Source organism: Eurosta solidaginis, chromosome 5 (assembly GCF_040869045.1).
Source record: "Eurosta solidaginis isolate ZX-2024a chromosome 5, ASM4086904v1, whole genome shotgun sequence".
In the NCBI taxonomy this organism is placed as follows: Eukaryota; Metazoa; Arthropoda; class Insecta; order Diptera; family Tephritidae; genus Eurosta; species Eurosta solidaginis.
Window position 1 is genome coordinate 171,272,873 of NC_090323.1, and position 6,982 is coordinate 171,279,854.

The 6,982-nt window shown below is 34.8% G+C and overlaps 1 pseudogene; it reads left to right on the top strand.

The window, feature by feature from the left end:
• LOC137254329 (trypsin-1-like) overlaps window positions 1-4,265 on the top strand; it is a 28,785-nt pseudogene extending 24,520 nt beyond the window's left edge.
• The last annotated feature ends 2,717 nt before the right edge of the window (window positions 4,266-6,982 follow it).

Consider the following 6,982-nt stretch of genomic DNA (forward strand, 5'->3'; position numbering starts at 1 on the left):
TCAGGCGGCGATTGAAGCAATAATCTCACACATCACTTCATCAAGAAGTGTTCTGGAATGCAAAGAAAATTGGAAAAACTTCGCTCAGGTCGGACCATACATATATACTGGGTTTCTGAATAAAAATGTATAGAAGGTACGGAAAAGGCCGATGAATTGGCAAAGGAGGGTTCAACAGTCGCTGAAACGATAAAAAGCGCCCCAATAACTTTGGGAGAAATTAAAAGAAAACAGGAGCTGCATATGATGAATGAAGCAGGATGATGAACAAGGACACACTTACATATGTTCATTTGTAACAGCTTGAAAAAATAATCGTTCCTTCACCTGAATTGATAGTGAATTGGAAGCGTCCACGATTGAACCGGTTTTCAAAACACACAAAGCAACATATCTCTGGTGCTTTTAAAAGCTAATTAATTATTTTTAGTTAGAACCGGATTTATTTCTTTTTTTTTTAAATTCTCATACTAGAGTGGATCCGGTGCGCGCATCATTTAATAACAATAAAGACATTCAAGTGCTAACTTCTCATAAAACTGGTTAGCTTATAAGATTAAATGCGGTAGTAAATAAAAATGTGGCTTTAACATTATAAAACAAATTTTATGTTTTTTACAAAGATTTTTAAATGGTATCAATAGCCAGAACAACGAACCCGAATCGTTGTAAATTGTATTAAAGATAAAGACAAATCCCGAAAGATTTGGTGGTGTTATCGATGTTGATGGTCCTTTGTCGGATATATGTAGATACGGTATGTTGCAGTAATAAAGCACCATTAAGCCCAAACATCTCGGGAACGATTAATATGTCCACATTAAACCTTCTAGGGCATCGCACCCCCATCTCCCTAGTTCCATGAGGAACTTGGGATCGCCAGAGCCTCGCCTGCTAAATATATGTATAATACATTCATATTTGTAACAGGATTCCCCCCGCGTTGGTGAGGTTGACAATTGGCTTGCGGAAGCTTTGAAGCTATAAAGCTTTGTATTGCGCTTATCAATCCCTTGAATAACAACCCAACTTGTCTATTTTACTACAGTTATTTCTTCCAGAGTACCCCAGCCTCATTCCAGATTACGCCAAAAGATTCATTTTGAGAGAGGTTTTTTAGGTAAAGAACACTTGAGCCCTTTGACACCCACAAATATAAACAGATATTATATATTAGCTAATGCCGTGCCAATTTTTGTTTTATTTTTTATTTCCATTTACTGAAGTAAGTGAGCTTTGGTATATTGTCAGATTTTCGATCGACAAGAGTAAAAATGGCACATTGAAGGGTGACAACTCTTTCGCATACTGCAAGAGCTATCACATCTTTTTTCCACACAGTTCATAATTCGGAGCCATACATCATGTGGTGAGAAAATTTAGTGCACTTTAAGTTGTGCGTTCTTGTGTAGTATCGATAATAAAAGTTTTGGTGGTTGACACAGATGTGGTTTGAGATACCAGCACGTTTCAAAACAAGCTTTCCCATAATACAAATTTTCTCCAAAAATTTCCAGAAATCATTATTTACAAATCACTTTCCACAATACTTTTTTGTTGGTGTCATTCTTATTGCTTTACAGATGTTTATTACAGGCCGCACTAGGATGAAGCGTTAAATACGAAAACACGGGGAAGTCGAACATCGTCTACAAATGTGGTGGCACAATATACGATCGGGGTTACGTAATCACTGCGGGACATTGTCTATATCACGCCGAGTAAGTTTTAAAAAAATGCATTTCTATAAAATTTGTTGCTATTAAAACGTTGATTTTCGCAAAAAAATTAGGAGTCTACCTGTCGTTGCAAGGCCTGATGGTTTTGCCTTAAATGACACCGAAGTATCGGATCTAGAAATTGAGGAAGTCATAGAACACCCCGATTATGAATATCCATTTGCCTATAATGATATTGCGATTATGCGCTTAAAGAAAGAGTTTTAGTAAGTAATACATTTTAATTAAGACCCAACTAAATAAGTTATTTTTTTCACTTATCAAAAAGTGGAAATCTCTTGAATGATGCTCCGGCTTGTATGTGGGCAAATTTTTTCTACAGAGGATGATAATGTTACCGCAATCGGTTATTGAGGTACGCAGTTTGGTATGTACTAAGTATTACGTTATTTCTTCTGTTCTAATCCATTATGATCACATCTAGCTGGATATTCCTCACCGCTACTAATGAAACCCAATTTAGTTACAATTTGAAATGAAGGAGTGCCAATCAATTATGGACCAGACAGTGGTAAGCTGAACAATAATGGTATTGTGGTTAGTCACATTTGTGCTGTTGATCCTGACAAACTACGCGATACATGCCATGTGGGAATACATTTATATATATATTTTTTTTCATATCTCTAATAGTACACTTAATTGCAGGGTGATTCCGGTGGTCAAATTATCAAATTTTTATACTCAGCTGAGCAGAGCTCACAGAGTATATTAACTTTGTTCGCATAACGGTAATCCGTAACGGCATAAACTAATCGAGATAGATATAGACTTCTATATATCAAAATGATCTGGATGAAAAAAGAAATTCATTTAGCCATGTCCGTCCGTCCGTCCGTCTGTAAACACGATAACTTGAGTAAATTTTGAGGTATATTGATGAAATTTGGAATGTAGGTTCCTGGGCGCACATCCCAGATCGCTATTTAAAATGAACGAAATGGGACTACAAACACGCCCACTTTTTCGATATCGAAAATTTCGAAAAACCGAAAAAGTGCGATAATTCATTACCAAAGACGGATAAAGCGATGAAACTTGGTAGGTGCGTTGACCTTATGACGCAAAACAGAAAATTTTTAAAAAATTTTGGACAATGGGCTTGGCACCGCCAACTTTTAAAAGAAGGTAATTTAAAAGTTTTGCAAGCTGTAATTTGGCAGTCGTTGAAGATATCATGATGAAATTTGGTAGCCACGTTACTCCTATTACTATATGTGTGCTAAATAAAAATTAGCGAAATCGGATGACAAACACGCCAACTTTTAAAAAAAAAATTTTTTTAAGTCAAATTTTAACAAAAAATTTAATATCCTTACAGTATAAAAGTAAGTTATATCAACATTGGACTCCAGTAATGATATCGTGCAACAAAATTCAAAGATAAAATAAAATTTCAAAATGGGCGTAACTCCGCCCTTTTTCATTTAATTCGTCCAGAATACTTTTAATGCCATAAGTCGAACAAAAATTTACCACTCCTTGTGAAATTTGGTAGGGACATAGATTATCTGACGATAACTATTTTCTGTAATGGACGAAATTGGTTTGCAGCCACGCCCAGTTTTTATACACAGTCGACCGTCTGTCCTTCCGCTCGGCCGTTAACACGATAACTTGCGCAAAAAACGATATATCTTAATTAAACTTAGTCCACGTACTTATCTGAAGTCACTTTATCTTGGTATAAAATATGGCCGAAATCCGGCTATGACCACGCCCACTTTTCCGATATCGAAAATTACGAAAAATTAAAAAAATGCTATAATTCTGTACCAAATATGAAAAAAGATATGAAAATTGGTAATTGGATTAGTTTTTTTGACGCAAAATATAACTTTAGAAAAAACTTTGTAAACTGGGTATGACACCTACCATATTAAGTAGAAGAAAATGAAAGAATTCTGCAGGGCGAAATCAAAATCCCTAGGAATCTTGGCAGGAATACTGTTCATGGTATGACATATATAAATAAATTAGAGGTACCCGACAGAAGATGTTCTGGGTCACCCTGGTCCACATTTTGGTTGATATCTCGAAAACGCTTTCACATATACAACTAAGGGCTACTCCCTTTTAAAATCATCATTAATACTTTTAATTTGATACCCATATTGTACAAACAAATTCTAGAGTCAACCCTGGTCCACCCTTATTGCGATATCTCGAAAAGGCGCCCACCTATAGAACTAAGGCCCACTACGTTTTAAATAATCATTAACACCTTTCATTTGATACACATGTCATACAAACACATTCCAGGGTTACCCTAGGTTCATTTTGCCAAATGGCGATTTTTCCTTATTTTGTCCCCAAAGCTCTCAGCTGAGTATGTAATGTTCGGTTACACCCGAACTTAGCTTTCCTTACTTGCTTAAGTACGACAATCTATCACTTATTGCATACATTATGGGTATAACATCGTTTGGCATTGGTTGTTGCACTGGTATACCCAGTGTTTATACGCGAATATCGAAATATATTGATTGGATTAGTAATGTTACTTATAGAAGTGTGCCAATGTAAAAGCATAACACAGGGTGATAATATTCCTAAAAGTTGCACAAATAAGGAAATCAGATGTTCCTGCTACCTTTCAACATATATTTTGATATTTAATAAAATTTCTTATCAAAAATATGACCTTTGATTTAATCAGATATTCATTTATTATATTCGGAAATTTAATTAGTTTGAGACGTATCCACAATAATTTCTCTTATTAAATTATTGTGATTTTATTATGATGGAAAAACTGAAAAGAATTTAACATATGTGGCTTAACTTTAGTTTCCCCATTTGTTGTTTTCGTTATTTGTATAACTTTAATGAAAACTAAATAGTATATTAACTTCGTCAAAAAATAAAAAAAAAAAAAACTTCGTCACGGATCTCAAAATTGAAAGTCCTTAAAGGAAAATAGCTATATCCACCAATAAGTATATCAAAATGATCAGGATGAAGATCTGAGTGGATTTAGCCAGCATATATCCCCATATAACCGATTTTTCAGAAAAGATGATTTTGTCATATCTTCCTCAATTTATCAGATTGAAGCTTCAAACTTCACCTTATGCTTTCGTTTATTGCACATATTATTGTCTGTAAAAACGGAAGAGATCGGTCATATATATAGCATATATCCCACACAAACGATTGTTCAGATAAAAAACTTTTCGCAATTTCTGCCCCATTTTAACAGTTAGAAACTTCAAATTTCACCAAATGCTTACGTATATAGCACATATTGTTGTCTAAGAAAATCATAGAGATCAGTGGTATATACATACAGTATATACCCCATTTAATCTGTCATTTCTGCCCCCTTTTTTACAGCTAGAAGCTTCAGATTTCATCAAGTACTTATGCTTACGTCATATATTGTGGAAATAAGTGATTGACACAAAGAACTTACCTATTTTTTTATACTAAGTTGAGCAGAGCTCACAGAGTATATTAACTTTGATTGGATAACGGCTGGTTGTACAGGTATAAAGGAAACGAGATAGATATAGACATCCATATATCAAAATCATCAGAACCGAAAAAAAATTTGATTGAGCCATGTCCGTCCGTCCATCCGCCCGTTATCACGATAACTTCGGTAAATTTTGATGCATAGAAAATTAGTAAAATTTTGGACAATGGGCGTGGCACCGCCCACTTTTAAAAGAAGGTAATTTAAAAGTTTTGCTAGCTGTAATTTGGCAGTCGTTGAAGGTATCATTATGAAATTTGGCAGAAACCTTACTCCTATTACTGTATGTGTGCTTAATAAAAATTAGCAAAATCGGAGAACGACCACGCCCATTTTTGAAAAAGATATTTTTTAAGTCAAATTTTAACAAAAAATTTAATATCTTTACAGTATATAAGTAAATTATGTCAACATTCAACTCCAGTAATGATATGGTGCAACCAAATACAAAAATAAAAGAATTTCAAAATGGGCGTGGCTCCGCCCTTTTTCATTTAATTTATCTAGGTTACTTTTAATGCCATAAGTCGAACAAAAATTTACCAATCCTTGTGAAATTTGGCAGGGGCTTAGATTCTAGGACGACGACAGTTTTCTGTGAAAAAGGGCGAAATCGGCTGAAGCCACGCCCAGTTTTTATACACAGTCGATCGTCTGTCCTTCCGCTTGGCCGTTAACACGATAACTTGAACAAAAATCGATATATCTTTACTAAACTCAGTTCACGTATTTATCTGACCTCACTTTGTATTGGTATAAAAAATGTCCGAAATCCGACAATAACCACGCCCACTTTTTCGATATCGAAAATTATGAAAAATGAAAAAAATACCATAATTATATACCAAATACGAAAAAGAGATGAAACATGGCAATTGGATTGGTTAATTGACGCAAAATACAACTTTAGAAAAACCCTTTGCAAAATGGGTGTGACACCTACCATATTAAGTAGAAGAAAATGAAAAAGTTCTGCTGGCCGAAATAAAAAACCCTTGAAATCTTGCCAGGAATACTGTTCGTGGTATTACATATATAAATAAATTAGCGGTATCCAACAGATGATGTTCTGGGTCACCCTGGTCCACATTTTGTTCGATATCTGGAAAACGCCTTCACATGTACAACTACTACCACTCCATTTTAAAACCCTCATTAATACCTTTAATTTGATACCCATATTGTACCAACAAACTCTAGAGTCAACCCTGATCCACCTTTATGGCGATATCTCGAAAAGGCGTCCACCTATAGAACTAAGCCCACGCCTTTTAAAATTCTCATTAACATCTTTCATTTGATACCCATATCGTACAAACAAATTCTAGAGTCAGCCCTGGTCCACCTTTATGGCGATATCCCTAAATGGCGTTCACCTATAGAACTATGGCCAACTCCCTCATAAAATACTCTTTAATACCATTCGTATGATACACATTTCATACAAACACATTCCAGGGTTACCCTCTCTTCATTTTCTTACATGGTTATTTTCCCTTATGTTGTCGCCATAGCTCTCAACTGAGTATGTAATGTTCGGTTACACCCGAACTTAACCTTCCTTACTTGTTTAATTTATATTTATCTTAAAAATTGCTTAGGTATGTACATATTGTTCTCTATATATTACTTATCTTAAACAGCCGATTATTTATATATTACGAATGGCATAAGATTATTGTTCCGCCCCATTCATGAAAGGCACGAAGTCTTCGGCTTTTCCGTCATTACTTGTTTTTGTTTCATTTTATTTTGATTGATGCAA